The sequence below is a fragment of the Trachypithecus francoisi genome, unplaced genomic scaffold (genome assembly GCF_009764315.1).
Source record: "Trachypithecus francoisi isolate TF-2019V2 unplaced genomic scaffold, Tfra_2.0 Lachesis_group19, whole genome shotgun sequence".
Taxonomy (NCBI): Eukaryota; Metazoa; Chordata; class Mammalia; order Primates; family Cercopithecidae; genus Trachypithecus; species Trachypithecus francoisi.
The window spans coordinates 742,391-761,332 of record NW_022681464.1 but is presented as its reverse complement, the minus strand read 5'-3'; the positions used below and the strand labels follow the sequence as shown (position 1 = coordinate 761,332).

Here is an 18,942-nt window from a genome sequence, read left to right as displayed (position 1 = left end):
TTAATATATTCCAATTAACCACAATATAACTATTACATATTTGAAGCTCAGATTGTCACAGTCTGGCTTTGTGTGAGCCCTTGAAAGCTTCCTATTGTGTTGACATTCTGGAAAGCATCATTACTGTCTGGCAACAACAGAATGTTCCAGACTCTGCTGATTTTTCCTGCCTTAGGTATAGACACAACCTCCTTCCAAGGAAACAAGAGTTCTTGCTCCTCATGGTAAAGAATAGTATAAAGTACCATAGGCTGGATACTACCAAAACATATGAGAGTGAACATAGGGCAAAAGTACAGCTTCTGCAGCTGTTGTTGGACTGTTTTTGGTAGTAATAGAGCTAAAAAATAACGTGAATTCATATTCATATTTCTTATTTAGCATCTTGTACTGCTATACCATTTCTATGTGTTTTAAAACCATACTGTATATGGTTTCATTGACCACTTAAATTTTCTCCTATGCTAACAGCACTCTTAGAAGGGAAAGAGGAGAGAATGTTGAAGGCTGGATGCATTGATCACTTCTTGTTAGTGGTTTAGGGTAAGAAATGTGGTTGTACTGAATTATAAGTATCACGTTAAGAGTCAATTATTTATTCATTTAAGCTTACTAAGTGCCAGGCTTTATGCTAAGCTTTAATGATGGTATTTCTGCTATACACAATCTATAATCTGGCAGTGGAGGCATTCATGTAGCTAATAATTCTACAATTATTAACTGAAAGGAACACTTTGAATGAAACATTCAGGGTGTGTTGAGAACGTATTACAGGAGCACTTAACCTAGTTCCGAGGATATTAGAGAGTTTTGATAGATGTGTGCAAGGAATGGAAATGGCATTTAGCTCGTTGGTGGTAAAAACAGTGAACCATGGTCAGAAGGAAATTGCTGTATTTGGAGGCATTAAGTGGCCCACGCAGAAATGAAATTGTAACCATTGAAGGTTTGTTATTTTTTAAGAAATAATTTCTTTTGCTTCCAAAGCTTTGTGAATTTACAAAAGAGGTCCATGTTTACAGACAGTGTTCATTCATACTAGGAACGCAAAAGAAGTGAGAATCTGTGCCACCCCGAGTGGTAGCCATAACGTCAGTGTTTGTCAGCAAATACACACAGGACATTATTCAAAATGAGTTCCTCTGAACTTGTATGATTGCCTCAGTGATCCTGCAGTCATTACCCACAATCTCACATTGTATACTTGGGTCATTGGTATGACCATTGGGCACTGGAATGATACAGAGGTTTCTCTGCAGTGTGTTTATTTTTTCTGGAGGGTAGCTTCTATGAAAAGGAAAATTGCAGCTTACTTTTTGAGGGTAGAGATTGCAGTTTATGTTTTTTGGCATTCTCAGCTCCTCAGTATGCTGTCTCTACAGAACAAACCCTTGATGCATGTCAATGATCTGTTAGTGCTGTGATGGCTTTGACAAAGGGTGCCCTTTAATTGGTTGCTTCATTCTTAGGACCATATTTGTTGTTTCTTTGATTTTTCCATTCTTAAAACTCAGGTTTTCCCATTGTATATTTAAAAATTCTTCTGTGGTATGCAAGTTCAGGAGATGATGTCAAAGGAAGAGACTGTTCCAGGTTTGTGAAGCCCAGTGAAGTGTCAATAAAGTATGAAAAATAACCCGGGTTCCAGTGGATTGATCATCTGTTAGAAGAATTACCCAAAATCTCTAAGTTTTAACTAGAAGGAGTTCATTAATGGATAGATCTTATCCCATCTCTCTGCAGTGGGTCCGTAGCAAATATGGCAGGTGAAGAGTTGAAGGAAGAGTGATGTGGAAGCATTGCCAGGAGTGTGAGAAATCTCAATGTATATTTATTTTCCCCTGAATGGGAGAAGAGACAACTGCTAATCCTTTCCATTTTATGGTGAATTAAAATTTTTCTAAAATACTGTCTCCTATCTCTCTTTGGATTTTTATCATAACCTTCTGAAGTGGTTCCCTCCTCTATGTTTACTGCTGTGCCTAAACAGAAAAAGTATATATTCATAATTTATAAAGATATATATTATTAATAGAAGAAACAAAGTTCTTATAGTAATACTCTTTTACTTATTAAAATGTAGCACATAGGCTGGGTGCAGTGGCTCACACCTGTAATCCCAGTACTTGGGGAGGCTGAGGCAGGCAGATCACCTGAGGTCAGGAGTTTGAGACCAGCCTGTCCAACACGGTGAACCCCCCTCATCTCTACTAAAAATACAAAAATTAGCCGGACATGGTGGCCTGAGCCTGTAATCCCAGCTACTTGGGAGGCTGAGGCAGGAGAATTGCTTCAATCTGGGAGGCGGAGGTTGCAGTGAGCTGAGATTGCGCCACTGCACTCCAACCTGGGCGACAGAGCAAGAGTCCATCTCAAAATAAATAAATGAATAAATAAAAATAAAATAAGATAAATAAATATGTAAATAAAATAAAATATAGCATATATTCTATTACTTTATCCTTTTATATTATGACTACCTTTCTCAACACCCTATATTACCTTTCAACCTTAGAGTATCACTATGAACATAGGATCTTTCATAGGTTTAATATATTCCAATTAACCACAGTATAACTATTACATATTTGAAGCTCAGATTGTCACAGTCTGGCTTTGTGTGAGTTCTTGAAAGCCTGTATTGTGTTGACATTCTTGAAAGTATCATTGCTCTCTGTCAACAACAGAATGTTCTGGATTCTATTGATTTTTTTTTTCCTATCCTAGATGTAGACACAATCTTCTTCCAAGGAAACAAGAGTTCTTACTCCTGAAGTGGGTTGTTGGCAAGGAGTGGGGCTTATGACTTTATCCATTTATCTGAAGAGTGAATAAGGCACATGACTTTATATTCTTTGCCTAAGGGCACATAGTGTATCACCAATATAACTGAGACTAGCATAGAACTCTATGCTAAACTCCAGACAAGGCTTATATGATCATCTTATTAATTAAAATGACTCCTTCTGACATTCCACCCTCTGGTCTTCCCCTGTTTAATTTTTTTCTCATAGTACTTATCACTTTTTAATTAATTAATTTTTTATTAATTAATTAATTCTGACTCTCCTACTAGAATGTAAGCACCGTGAGGGCAGGGAATTTTTGTCTGTTTTGTCTACCAGTAAAACTGAAGCATCTAGAACAGTGTCCTGAACATAGTGAGTCCTCAGTCAATATTTGTTGAGTGAATGCACATGAGCTATAACAGAAGTTTTTTGGAGCTGGACTCGTCTGGTCTTGTCCATATGATCACTCAGTAGCCATCCTGAAGTTTGAGTTTTCTTCTATTATGCCATTAGATTGGCATTATAAATTATATATGGAGTACTTATTTGGGGAAATGAATTGCTCGAATGTTGAATATCTTTTTTATTTGAGACAGTCTCACTCCTTCACCTAGGTTGGAGGGCAGTGGCACAATCTTGGCTCACTGCAGCCTCCTCCTCCCAGGTTCAAGTGATTTTCATGCCTCAGCCTCCTGAGTAGCTGGAATTACAGGCATGCGCCACCATGCCTGGCTAATTTTTGTACTTTAGGTGGAGACGGGGTTTTGCCCTGTTGCTCAGGCTGGTCTTGAACTCCTGTGCTCAAGTGATCTGACCACCTCGGCCTCCCAAAGTGCTGGGATTACAGGCATGAGCCATGGTGCCAAGCCTGAATATCTTTATTATTATGTCCAATGGAATCTTAAAAAGTGAGAGTGTTGGGAAGCTAGCAGTTTGATGTTATTTCTCAAAATAATTATATCACCAACTCAAGTGGCAGAGCTAGACAGTCATTTAATCCAGTCATAATTGTATACAGATGAGGAAACTGACCTAGCACGGTTAAGGAACTAGACTAAAGTCATATTGCTATGTAGAGTAGAGCTGAATGAATACAACATTTTCATTTTTTTTTAACTTCACAAGGTTAGGGGTCCTTCCCAGCATTCTCTGATGCCTGTATTAGAAGCCAATACCCACCAAATGCCTGCAGGGTTAAGGTTCTCCTGAGAACAAGGGTGTTTCTGGAATGGGTAATGGTGGGGGTGGGAGCAGTGGGGATTTGTATTGAGCCTCTCCCACAAAGGAATTTAAATGTATGGCATTGATTTTGAGGTGATAAAATATTTAAAGTACTTATTTAAGTTTTATCTATGGGACCAGGAAGGTGATTTTCCCATCTTGTTCTCAGGGTACCATAAAACACATTTTTTTCCTGTTTAATTTTCCTTGTATATTTGTTAGCTGGAATGAATCATACATTGTAAAATCTTTGAGGCAAGGATCTGTGTCTTCTAAATTTACTAACTCTTCACAGTGTCTGTTATATAGTACATTCTCATACATCTCTGATAATCCAGTGGTCATATGAAAGTTGAACAATAGATAAGAAACATTTGCATAATGAGAATATTGATCAGTCCTGTTAATAGTAGACATTTCAAAGTGAGTAATTAGAAAGAATTGCCCAACATTGTCTTATCAGCCTTTTCCACCTGAATGATTATAAAGGTAGATTAACATAGAGATGGGGAAAATTTCTTACTGGAACTTAGTAGTATTGCTTTTTCTCCTTTACCAGTATGATATAAAGAAGAATCTACTTGGCTCAGTTTTTCTGAGGAAAACAATATTCTTTTGTGATTGGATATATTCCAGGAAAATAAACTCAAGTCAAATAATGAAGAGTTATATCTTATATATTCACTTTCTCCCTTTGACAGATACTGCAATCAGCAGCTCTTTGTACTTGCCAAATTTATTATTAGTTATGTCTAGCCCTTGTGATGGAGATAAACATTTCAAATAATAAAACTTGTAGCATACCCTAGTGAGAAATAAGAGCTCAAAAAGTTATAAATATGTTTTCATTTTAGTTTGTGGTAAAAAATAGACCTACCAAATGTATAATGGTAGAATACAACAGAGCTTTATTGCTTGTATATGCAAGAGTTTGAGATGGGTGTTTTTCCCTTGTCTGGTGGGTTTTCTTTACAGTGACCTGGGGACCCAGGCTCCTTCCATCTAATGGATCTGCCCTTCCCACCAGGGCATCATTACACTCACCTGCTGAAAGTGTGAGGGAAAACAGTGGAGGAATTACCTTTTTTTTTTTTTTTTTAAAGTCTGAGCCTGGAAATGACACACAGCATTTCTGCTCATAGTCTGTTGATTAAAACTCAGCCACATGGCAAAACCTGACTGTAAGGGATGGTGGGAAACATAGAGTAGTCATGTGCCCAGGGAAAATATGTCATGGATATTTTTCATGATTTTTCCTTCCTTCTTCCTCTTTTCTTTCTTTTTAATTTTTGTTTTGAAATACTTTTAGACTTTAGACTTTAGAGTTGCAAAGATATTCCCTGAATAACTTTCTTTCAGCTTATCCTTATGTTAACATCCACATAACGATAAAAGAATTTTCAAAACCTGGCACAATACTATAAACTATAAACCTTACTCAGATTTCACTAGTTTTTCCTGTAATGTCATTTTTATGTTCCAGGATCCAGTTCATGTAATTGTCACATTTCCTTAGTCTCCTCCAATCTGTAATAGTTCTTATCTTTCTGTTTTATATAATCCTGTCACTTTTGAAGAGTCAGTAGTTACTGTTCAGTAGTTTGGTAAAATGTCACTCAATTTAGGTTTGTTTGATGTTTTCTCATGATTAAATTGGAATTAAGCCTTCCAGGGAAGGCTACCATAGACTGGAGGCGATCTGCCCTTCTCAGTGCATCAAATCGTGGGTATGTGATGTCGATGTGTATTATAGGTGGTTAACCTTGATCATTTGGCTAAGGTGGTGTCTACCAGAATCCTCCACTATAAAATCACTATTTTCCAGACAGGCGCATTGGCTCACCAGAAGTGCCAAGTGTGGTGACACTAAAGTGCCTGGAATCCCAGCACTTTGGGAGGCCAAGGTGAGAAGATCACTTGAGCCCAGGAGTTCAAGACCAGCCCAGGCAATATGGCAAGATCTTGTTTCTACAAAAAACTTTTAAAAATAGAATAAAATTACTATTTTCCCTTGGCAATTATCAAATATTTGGGAGAGATACTTCAAGAATATGCAAATATTGTTTACGGTTTACCTTTCAATCAGTAATTTTAGCACCTGTCAAGGGATCTTGCTGCAGCAATTTTTACTGTGATATTCTAATGATAATTTTCTGTTTCCTTCACTAAAAAATAAAGTTTTGGTGGATATCTGATGGTTACATAGATATTAAGGATCCTTGCCCTCCTCTCCATGCCCCGCATTTTGGAGATTAAAGTGACTATGGTTTAAACGATGTCAAGTCATCATTTAAAGATGACAAAAGGGTTAAAGGATAAGGGACACTGCCACAGCTCTGTAGTGCTTAGATGTGGTCCAAATGGCAAGCTTCCTGGAATGGTAGTAAGAAAACCAGAGTTTCGGTTACAATTCTTCTATTAGCTAAATGTAAGGAGCTGTTTTTACTCTAATTTTCTAATTTGTAAAATAAGAGTAATTCTATACATTGTCCAAAGTAATGTGTAAGGATGTACTACTTTGAATTACTAGGAAGGGTAATATCTGTTTTATGAATTTGGAGCATCCTTATTATGCCAATTAAAATACAGGTATTATCAAAGTGGAGCAAGCCTACTTGTGCTTATTTAAAAGGAACAAGGCTAACATTTATTGTACATTTACTATATGCAGGACCAAGCTTTGAATCCATTAACCAGTTTAATCCTCTCAGAGTTTTATGAGAGCAATGTTATTAGCCCCATCATATAGATGAATAACTTGAGGCCCAGAGAGGCTAAATAACTTGCCCCAGGCCACACAGTGAATAAATGGTGGGGTTAGGAATTGAACCGTGGTGGCTCAGCTCCAGAGTTTGGACTCTTCACCACTTCACTATGCACTTGTGTCCTGGTTGCAGAATGGATATTCATCTAGTACATGCTAGTGTGGCCATACCAGCTAACTGCTTCTGTTCTTAAGTATTTAGGTTCTTAAATATTTAAGTAAATATTTTGTTAAAAATTTATATTTAACAAGGTTGTTAACTAGGTTGTTAAATATTTTGGGCATAAGCCTGGGCACTGTTAAGTAAAAATATTTGTATGTCCTAGTTTTGTTTGAATTGAGCATGTATTCCATTTGAAAGTATAAGTGAACCTCAGGAAATATTTTTGGTGTTTATGATTGGAAGCACAATAGAAATATTGAAGTGAAAGCTGGAGTATTGGACACGTATTTGTTAATTGTTCTTCCCAGTTTTGAGGCATTAGTCCACATTTGTCCATGGCCACAACATATAAGTAGTATGGCTCTTGTTTAAAGGTAATTATTAGGTGAGTGATTGAATATGTTAGAAGGAAGTCTAAGTAGGGTCACCAGTTTTCTATTCTTTCTATACATCTGGCACTTGATTGGTGATTTGGCTCCTATTGTAGAATCTGGTTCAGTTTATAGTTCTGCCTATTTTCTTCCCAGCCTGCCAAGCATTTATGAGTGGTCTAAAGAACTCACTGCATTTCTGAGGTTTATGTGAAAAACTGGTGTCCCCTTTATTGGTGGGATTCGAGAGTCCTCTGTACTACACCATAGAATTACCTTCATGTGCATTAAAAGGATAAGACAGAAATGTTCTTCAGTAGATAGCTCCATGTCTGACTAGTGTAGAGAATTGCACGTGGACAAATGGAAATTCCCCTATTCTCTTGCCACCCTAGGTGTCTTTTTAAATGTCTAACAGGGTCTAGACTGAGAGCACTGCATGTGCTACTATTGCCATTCCTGGACTCTTACAGACCCATTCCTCCTCTTCCTTTCTGGGACTCCAAAAGTCACCTCACTACCATTGCCTTTTCCCTTTTGCTTCCTTCTTATTCTATAGGCCATGATGGCCCCATGCTCTCAGGAGGTGGCCTCCATGCTTATGGTGGATTGTTTATGGTTTTCCAGGTGTTTCAGTTCCTTGGTGGTACAATTCAGTGGGCCCAGTACAGGAACAATGTCAAAGACTATCTCAGCAATGAAGAATACGCCTTTGGCACCAACTTGAACAGTCAGAGATCACAAATGACTCTGGGGACCCTTAGGATAAAAAGCAATGGCCTCCAGGCCCTTCACTGGCACTTCAACACCGATGAACATGACTGTCTTGCTCAGGTATAACTAGTTTGCCCACACTCTCCTCTTAAGCATCTAAGTTGTTTGTCCTGAGAGTATTAATTTAGTTGTTACAAAATCTGCTTAACTAAGAGATAGACAAACATTTATGCTTTGGCTATATATTCAACTAGATTAGTTACAAGTGCCTTTAAGCATTAGTCTGTTTGTTTAAATTATATTCGGCATCACTTTGAACTCTTTTCTTCAGTATGAAATCATTTTTCACACACTATTGTTAAAATAAGATCACTGTTTGGTCCTCTGAGCCAAAGCTAAAACCAGTAGCTCTGATTTAATGATCAAAGAAACAGCAGCTTTTCTCTAAGGAAAATAACAGCAATCGGAATAACAAAGTAGTTTGCTGTGTTCAGTCTGGAGTCTAAGATCAGGCCAATTGGATGCCCTTTTGTGGTTCAGACTTTTCAGAATGTTCTTGAAGTCTAGTGAAATAGAGATAGCTGGAGGTAAAATGAGTGTCCTTACTTGAATTTCAAATAATTCATTAATTCCCAAAAGTATTTATTGATTTCCTTTTGCATTCCAGACACTGGGGAAGCAGTAGTGACTAAGCCCTCACAGAACTTTCAGAGTTTGGTCTTTCCCCGGTGATCTAGTTAAAGACACGTAGCCGATTTTATGTGATGTTTTTGTTGTGGTTAAGAAAGCCCTCTTTCTTATTCTTGGACAATGCATTCAATTTTAGAATTTACAACAGAGAGAGAGAGAGAGATTAGAGTTTCCTTTACATGAGACCAAACTATTCTTTTGTTCTTATAAGAGAACAGGAGACCAGAGAGATTAGTTGGGTTTTCTAAAGATAAACTGTAGTCATTGGATTCACAGGGACAAAGCTCATGTTTTCTGACTTCTTGTCTTTTTCCACCTAGACAAAATATGTAAAAGAGGATAATCTCTAAAAGATTCATTTTCATGGCCTTGACTGAGCAGTAGCAGAACAGTAGAAGAAAAGGCAGCTCAGTGGACTTTCCTTGGGGGAGGGGGGACCCCTGAAAAGAAACTCCAAGCTAGGGAAATGGGTCTGGAGCCTTCTCTAGTAGAAAATAGACCCCGGGACCCAGCTCAGCCTGAGGAGGTTGTTCAGGCAGTCCTGAGAGTTCATAATGTGAGCTATATGGAGTTGAATATTCTCTGGATGCCCAGAAAATTGTGAGATTACTGTTTCTCACAATCAGGGTAAGAAACCAAGCAACAGTATGTGAAGAAGTCCCTCTACTCCTATCGTCCAGGGAGATTGCTTCTGCTTCTGGGTGTCTTCATGGAAGCTTTGGAAGGGACCCTGAGAGTAGGGTGGGCAAGCTTGCTGGTGTGCCTGGCTTCACCACGAAGATCCTACTGACTCCTGTGCAATCTCTGCTCTGTATCTGGAGTAATTGGTGCCCTGATATGAATAGGTACACATTGCTGCTGCTCCTTGCTTATGGATGAAGAGAGAGCTCTTTAGAGGGCCACCTTTCCTCTGTATCTTTAATACCAATCTGAATTTGAGTTATACATGTCCGTGTAGACAGAACGAAGACTTCTTTTTTGTCTGCCCCTGTGGCTGCTCCATTTTGTGACCATGAGTCTCTGGTAAAACAGAAATAATGGTATCTTCTCTGCCTACCTCACAGGGTAATACTGAGGAACAGATTAGAGAATGAGAAAGTATATAATTTTATAGAAGCAGAATCAAAATATGGTTTAGTATGAATAAAAAGTATAGACTTTGGAGCCAGACTGCTTGGGTCCAAATCTCAGCTTTTCCATTGACTAGCTGAGTAATCTTGGAAAATAAGTTCTCTCCAAAGTTTTCTCTTTTGTAAAACAGGGATAATAATATTACCATGCTTCATAGGACTGAAGTAAGGAATAATCAGGCTGAATCAAGTAAAGTGATCACATGAATACCTGACATATATTAAAGGCACTATATGTTAGCTGTCATTGTTAAAATTGTATGTGGACTTTTTCTTATCTGGAAAGCACACACATATCTGTATGTATACATACACACAAACACATACATTCCTACTTGTACAACCAACTAAGAACATGCACACATCCTATCCAAGTGACTTCAGTCTTTTTAAACTTTAAAATATGCAGTCTTTGTTTTTGTTTTGCTTTCTGAGATGGAGTTTCGCTCTTCTTGCCCAGTTTGGAGTGGAATGGCACAGTCTCCACTCACTGCAACTTCTGCCTCCCGGGTTCAAGTGATTCTCCTGCCTCGGCCTCCAAAGTAGCTGGGATTACAGGCACGCGCCACCACTCCTGGCTAATTTTGTATTTGTAGTAGAGACAGGGTTTCACCATTTTAGCCAGGCTGATCTTGAACTCCTGACCTTAGGTGATCCACCTGCCTCGGCTTCTCAAAGTGTAAAACATGGAGTCTTAATAGGAGCTGATATTGCCCCCAACGGGGTAACAACTTTTGAGGGAGACAAAAGTCTTACCCTTTTTATGTATAATGAATAGATATGCATAGAGTATATAAACAATAGATTTATACAGTATACTGATCTACAGTATATGTACGGTATTAAAATTGCAAAGGGTGGTAATAGAAAAAAAGTCTAAAAGCATAACTTAGAGGGAAAGTAATGGAAAGATGTTGAGAAACATTGCTCCAAAGTGATGTTGGTTATGTTTTTCTGCTTATATTTTAGGGAACAGCATAGATTGGGGTAGTTGACGATGATGGTAAAATAGTTACACATACAATGTTATAGCTGGCCAAGTAATCTTCTTCCCTAAAAATATACTATACTGGATAAAGAATGTGGTGAATGAAGACTGTTTTTCCTTACTCTTCTTTTCCACACATGATGAACTTCAGACTTTGAATGTTGATGATGTATTTTTTCCTGCAACTGAGACATTGCTTCCAGGCAAGTTAAGGTAGGTACCATATCTGAAAACACATATCACCCTGAAGTTATGTATTATGTACCATATCTCAAAAGACATATCACCCTGAAGGTATGACACAAAGAGAGCATGAGTATTTGTGTTTCTAGGGCAGCAGTCAGCTAAGTCCAGGGAAAATTGACTAGTAGGTATATATAATAGAAGTTGGATAATGGACTCAAAAGTACATCTTATATTCTTCCTAATGACAAAATCTTGTTGAAGTTGAGTTGTTTTCTATTTTCCTTAATGAAGGTCTTCCACAGGAAATTATAATGTATTGGCAGAAAGATTATGATATAATTAACAGAAAATTTGCTATAATTTGTATCTCTGAAGAGTCATAAACTCACCCATTCTTTCTATGGGAAGAAATTTGCTGCAGATAATGCAATCATGTTTTCAGTGGTTGACTGAGGCTTCAATGTGGATTTAGGAACTAAACTTCTCTGCTTATAGATAATTATATTAATGAAAAGACTAGATGCCTGTGAGAGTTCTCTTTTCATTTGTTTTTAAATGCTCAACTGGTTATATTGTATCATTGTGGTGTCAGATTCCCTGGGTTCAAATCCTAGTTCTGCCATTTCTTAGCTGTGAGGACCTATGTAAATTCCTCAACCAAGTTAGATTTTAATTCCGTCATCTGTAAGATGGGGAGAATAATGCCACTGAACTTATAAGGTGGTTGTGAGGAAGAAGTGACATAATAAATGTAAAAGACATAGAAAATTGCATGTTCTTGGTGAGGGCTGCATAAATATTAATTATTATTATGATTGTATGAATTGCTAAGTTGCTAAATAGGATGTTGGCTAATGGGGTTTCTTTTTCCTTTTTCTTTTGTAAGCATCAAAATGTCCTCACTTTGAGTACACTCAGAATTTGTAACAGAATTACAATGGATTATGACAGCCACATTTTCATTTTAATGCAAACAAAATGCACTATGTGTTAAGTGGATGTGGAAAGGTAATTTATCTCTAAACATTTTTTGGGGGGGAATTTGCTTTTTAATGCAGAAAGAAGCAAATGGGAGGTATTTTTCATTTTGCTTCAGTTGTTAATAACATAGAATGACTCAGTCCTAATGGCTTTGTGGGCACAGTTGCTACAGAGGAAACCATGAAGATCCTGCAAGGTAGTTTCTGAGTTTAATGAGACAGAAGGATTCAAGACGTGCATGAAAAGAGGCTAAGAATATTTCAGAAGTGGTAAAGATGTTATCACAATGATGAAAGGTCTGGAACGCTTGCTGAGGTTTTTCAGTTTTGCATCCTCAGGTAATGCATAGTGGAAGATGCTGCCCTTGGGAGAGTGTGAAATAACAGATTGCCTCTCGGTGAAATGTGAGTGTGGGTAGCTGGGGAGACATGGAGCATCAGTAGGGTGGCCATATTCCAGTTTGTCCAGGGTATCCCTGATGTATACTTGTCTTGGTGAAATTATTGATCACCATTTTTAACTCTCCAGAAAACCTGATTTGGATGATCAATTACATGGGTACCATAAGAAAAGCCAAGCTGTGTAGCGTGTTTCTATAATGATTTGGCTGTGGTTCTTCCAGAGTTTCATGGATTTCCCTGGGGAAACCAACAATAGTATACACAGATGGAACGGTCTTCTCTAAGAAAGTCTGTACCTTTCTCCATCTTGAAAGAAAGAACTAAAACCAGACTGGAATTTACTCATTATGTCATCATAGCAAAAGTCTTGTTTTATGTTTTTAGAAGTGAAGGCTTTAATAAATTGGAAAAGGGCATTGTGATTTTTCACAAATTATATTTCAAGGATTAGACTTCATTTTGTTGTGTTTGTGTGTGAACATTTGTATACAAATTTACTTTTTAACCCCTTTTAAGGAAGATTGTTAGGATGTTGCTATCCTAGAAGGATGATTTTTGCTAAGCAAGTGCAAAGGAAGGCACGGGGGCGGTAAAACACTGAAATGTAAATCTTCTGCCTGTTGTGTTAGGGAGCATCATTTGTAACCCTTAATTAGAACATGGTGATTGATACCCTTTTTCATAATGCTCTGTGTATTGTACTCACTAATACATTTTAAGGAACATTTACTTTATTATATTTTGATTTTTGTGGGGCTAGGAGATTTTATGTGAAGGAGTTAGGGATGGCCTCTACCTTCCACTCTTACCCTTACTAAGGAGTTCCCGTATAACCACGTGCTTTTATTCATCTGTTCTTCACTATTAATACTTATTCTTAATGAATATTTGATTGAATAATGAATTAGATTTTCTGATGGTATCCATAAAATTGATCATCTTAATTAGGCTCTCTGGAGAGTCAAAGGGGTGTGATCAATAATTTCACCAAGACAACAAGTGTACATTTTATTTGCTTAAAGTTAAATAGACAGCATTTTCCTCCTTAGGTGGGGATTATTGGCACTCAGGGTACCATAGAATTCAACATTCACATTGAAGATGTGGTATTTTTCACTATTGGAACCCAGCATTACATTAAGAGCACATGTGATTAGAATTTGCTTTTCATTCTTGCCTATAACCCTGAAGACCAGGTGAGAATAAGCCAGCTTGAGAGAGATTGCCAAGTGTCAGTGTTCTGCACAATATTCTGGTAAGCAATGTGTCTGGACCAAAGGGACCCCTGAGTAGATGTGTATTAAATGAATGAATAAATAAACTGGATGAATTAACATGTGAACAGGAGAATCAAATAGTCTTCTCATCTTTTTAAAAAGGGATCCAATATATCACATTCTCTCTTAATGCTTGAAATTTTGAACCCAGAAATAAAGATCAAAAAGTCAACATATAGAGATCCAAATCACTTTTATTAGTAATAAATCATGTATTAGAGAATGTACTAATATTGTGGGCAGGTGGGTTTCCTAATAGTGGTCCCCAGAATTGGATAGGCCTCCCCATGTTGAGGCAGGTCTTTGTATACCTTATGGCATAAAGTAAAAGTGCATGTTCTTGGAAGGTTTGCCAGCTCCCAAGCAAAAAGAGGGAGGAGATGAAGTGAGCATGCCCAACTTACTTTTCAAGTATACTTGAGGGGGAAAGGGTGGGGAGAGGGGGAGGGAGAGAGAGTTTCTTCTATACGAAGAGAAACTTCAGGAGTACCAAGGTAGAATTTCTTCCCTTTCATTCTTTATTTTGGGAAATCTATGATGACCTGTGTATACAAAACAGACTAAGATAAATTGTTCACTGCATTAAATAATTATTTGCTTTAAAAAATTCACTCCTGGGCTCCTTAATTAGATGAAATGATGGGTTTGAGAGAGGGATACATTGTGGAATTTAGATTTTAAAAATCCTTAGGACTAGGTTGCTTTTTGAGACTGGGTGGAAAATAAAACAGTCTGATTGGGCACCCCTGGGGTGAGTCTGGGAACAGACATGCATTTCTCTTCGCTGTGGTTCTTTCTACAAGGAGACCCAACAAGGCCTCCAGGGAGAAGCACAGGTGAATTCTACAGTCTCTACAGGGCCTAAGTCCAAAGGCGGACCTGATCCTGGTGAAACTCATTTCCCAGGATGACTCCCTCCATTCTTTGAGGGAGACTGGCAAATTCTAGCACCTTGGTCTCAAAACCTTCCTAGGCCTACCTGGCGAGAGGTTTATGGAGAGCTATATGAGAAAAAGCAGAAAGTTGGCTGTAGGTGTTATTGGCAGGAGATGGCAGGGAAGGAGGATTCTGGTGACCCCGAATTTCGGTGTGGGTCTCACTGTGACTGCCACCCTCTTGGCCATCATTCTCAATAGCCATAATAAGAACAAATCATAAAGCAAAATCAGATCAAACAAAATAGGAAAATAAGGGAAAACTCAAAGATAGCAAGTTAAAGTTTAAAAAGTGAATAAGAGAATAGAAAAATGATTAGAATAAAAATGTTATGTATGTGCAAAATATGACAAAGGCAAAATGTTAAAAATCAAAATTATTTTGGAGGCAAAATAAGATTTGATGTGATATGAAAGGCTAATACCAACAAATTAAAGCTTAAAATTATAAAAGATAAAAATGACAATTGAAAACCATTAAATACAAATCCCAAATTAGAAGTGTACAAATATTTTAAAAAGAGAACAGAAGTACGGAGTTTTAAATGAAACAAGAATTGATTTACAACAGGAAATAAATAAATGAATCAGAATTTGGGGGTAGGAGGAAGTTTTTCACTCCTCACCCACCCTCAGGAATGTCTGATTTGCACCTTGATGGAGGATAATCCGCCAACCCCCATCAGAGTAAGTGATGGGAAGTGCTTCTCATGGGGTGACGGGGGATGTGTTCTGCATCAGGAGTGTGAAAGAAAAAGGAGGGAGGGAGTATAGACAGGCAGAGAGACAGAAGAAACATATACCCAGAGAGAAACACAGAGAATGTCACACACATACAGAGGGACAGACACACACAGTGATAGATACACGGAGAGATGCCCAGAGAGGAAGAGGCACACATACACACACAGACACACAGCCCCAATAAAGAGAAAGACACAGAGAAACAGACATGAAAAGAGTGACGCAAAGAAAAGAAGAACACAGCCATACACAAGTAGGAGACACAGACATACACACAAAGAGGGACAGAGACCCATAGAGAGACAGAAGAAAAGAAACACACACGCATGCCAATATACAGACAGGCCTATACATGAAGAAAGGCAGACACAAGGACATACATAAAGACAAACACACACAGACACACAAGCAGACAAGACAGATTCAGAGGCAGATGTGCAGAGGCGTGCACACATAAACACAGGGAGAAACACTCATTGAGAGGTAGGCGCGTGCACGCGCGCACACACACACACACACACGCAGAAACTGAGAGGCAGACTGAGAAACAGAATGTCAAGAGTGGGAAGAAGAATAAGGACAGCAAGAGCCGTATACGCAAAGGCAGACACAGAGCATCAGACCCAGCCCACTAAACATCCCGGCCCAGCAGACGGTGATTACTGGCCCCAGCGGAGACAGACCATCAGTCTCTGACTGCAGAGCACCAGAATCAACTATTTGGCAGCCTCTGGGCATGGAATTCTGAGAAGCCCTTTTGTCTCTGGGTCCTGCACCATCCATCCCTGAAAGTTTCAGATGCTTCAGGCCCTCTAGTTATCAGACTCTCCCTACCACTCAGAGTTGAGAATGTGAGCTCCCCATGGCAAGGCGAAACTGGTACACAAGATGACCACTTGCAGGAGGTCTTAGTATGTTCAGAATTGGTGGGTTCTTGGTCTGGCTGACTTCAAGAATGAAGCCACGGACCCTCGCGGTGAGTGTTACAGTTCTTTTTTTTTTTTTTTTTTTTTTTTGAGACGGAGTCTGGCTCTGTCTCCCAGGCTGGAGTGCAGTGGCCGGATCTCAGCTCACTGCAAGCTCCGCCTCCCGGGTTTACGCCATTCTCCTGCCTCAGCCTCCCGGGTAGCTGGGACTACAGGCGCCCGCCACCTCGCCCGGCTAGTTTTTTGTATCTTTTAGTAGAGACGGGGTTTCACCGTGTTAGCCAGGATGGTCTCGATCTCCTGACCTTGTGATCCGCCCGTCTCGGCCTCCCAAAGTGCTGGGATTACAGGCTTGAGCCACCGCGCCCGGCCGAGTGTTACAGTTCTTAAATTTGGTGTGCCCGGAGTTTGCTCCTTCACATGTTCAGACGGGTCCACAGTATTTTCCTTCTGGTGAGTTCGTGGTCTCGCTGGCTTCAGGAGTAAAGCTGCAGACCTTCACGGTGAGTGGGCGTGGAACCAAAGAGTAATCAGCAACAAGACTTATTGTAAAGTGGGAAAGAACAAAGCTTACACACCATGGAATGGCACCACACCAGCTTGCTGCTGATGACTCCGCCAGCCTGCTTTTATTCCCTTATCTGACCCCACCCACATCCTGCTGATTGGTCCATTTTACAGAGCACTGATTGGTCTGTTTTACAGAGAGCTGATTTGGTCCATTTTGCCAGAGTGTTGATTGGTGCATTTACAATCCCTGAGCTAGACCCTAAGTGCTAGACAGAAAAGTTCTCCAAGTCCCCACTAGGTTAGCTAGATACAGAGTACTGATTGGTGAATTTACAAACCCTGAGCTAGACCCTGAGTGCTAGACAGGTAAGTTCTCCAAGTCCCCACTAGGTTAGCTAGATACAGAGTACTGATTGGTGTATTTACAATCCCTGAGCTAGACACAGAGTGCTGATGGGTGTATTTACAATCCAGTTGCTAGATATAAAGGTTCTCCAAGTCCCCACTAGACTCAGGAGTCCAGTTGGCTTCAACCAGTGGATCCGGCGCGGGGGCTGCAGGCGGAGCTGCCCTCCAGTCCCAGGCGAGCCTGCACTCCTCAGCCCTTGGGCAGTTGGTGGGACCGGGAGCCACGGCGCAGGGGGCGGTGCTTGTCCGGGAGGTTCGGGCAGCGCAGGAGCCCATGGCCGGTGTTGGGGGAGGCTCGGGCATGGCGGGCTGCAGGTCTGGAGCCCTGCCCTGCGGCGAGGCAGCTAAGGCCTGGCGAGAATTCGAGCGTAGCGCTGGCGGACTGGCACTGTTGGGGGACCCTGCGCACCCTCTGCAGCTGCTGGCCCGGGTGCTAAGCCCCTCACTGCCCTGGCCGGCAGCGTCAGCCCGCCGCTCCGAGAGCCGGACCCACCGAGCCCACGCCCTCCCGGAACTCGCGCTGGCCCCAGGCACGGCGTGCAGCCCCGGTTCCCGCCCGCGCCTCTTCCTTCACATCTCCCCGCAAGCAGAGGGAGCTGGTTCTGGCCTCGGCCAGCCCAGACAGGGGCTCCCACAGTGCCGTGGTGGGCTGAAGGGCTCCTCAAGCACTGCCAGAGTGGACGCGGAGGCCGGGGAGGCTCCGAGAGTGAGGGCCGCTAGCATGTTGTCACCTCTCAATAGCTGTGCAGGTAGCCAAGTACTGTGTAGTACAGCAAATGCCTTGACAGCTGTAAGATCTCTGCAGGGATCTGAGTAGTTAGATGCTGACATATCTTCTTTTAGATGCTGACATATCTTCTTTTGGTTTACACTATCAGCTTCAAACCCTTGACATGGACGATTATATCCAGGCTACAGCAGGCCGCATCTTGGCCCAGCTTTTCTTCAGGAAGCAAAGTGAGTTTAACAAGAGCCCCCAGTTTAAGGAGGACCAGGTAATCAACCCGCCTTAGAGTTGCTGTTGAGTTCCTATCTATTCTTCCTCCCCATTTCTTGTTATTGCTGTTAAAGAAGGACCACTTTGTTAGTGAACTTGGAGCTCTTTACAAAGTGGAAGTGGGAAAGCAGGTTCGAAGCAGCCTGAGGGGCTCAGTTAACTTCGTGCTAAGAGAAAGTTACAGTACACTCTGTAGATGAGCATATCTATGGAGGAGACCCAATAAATTAAATTAATAGATTTTTATATCGGTTTTAGCATGTATGTACATAATTGTTTACTTTCTTTTTATTACTTCAAATTTATTACTCCAAATGTAAGTCCATTCTCGTTATGTTCATCAGTAAAGCTTAATACATTGCAACTATTTTTGTTAATAATCTTTGTGAAAGGAAGTAAAGAGGTTAGCTTACATATATACATATTAAGGCACTGGAACTCAGAAATTCCAGCCTCTTCTGCAGAGTTTATAAAGAACCCTACACTAGCAATTCTCAATCCTTTTGTTGGCATGAGATGCTTTAAATAATGCCAACATTTTCAAGGACTCATTAATACTTATTTTATATTAGCTGAGAAAATATTTAATGATAAACTGATTATTAATTCAATACCATCTTTAAATGTATTTGGATTTTATTAATCACACCGTCGTCTATTTATACTTGACAAATAGTCATCCTTGTGTTTGAGAAGCATTTATTTTGTCTATTGGCAATGCTGCCTGTAAATGTGAATTCAAGGATA

General features: G+C 40.0%; 1 pseudogene; it reads left to right on the top strand.

Annotated features, from left to right (window-relative positions):
- The first annotated feature begins 873 nt into the window (after nucleotides 1–873).
- LOC117064228 lies at nucleotides 874–18,211 on the top strand (annotated as a pseudogene).
- Nucleotides 18,212–18,942: the final 731 nt, after the last annotated feature.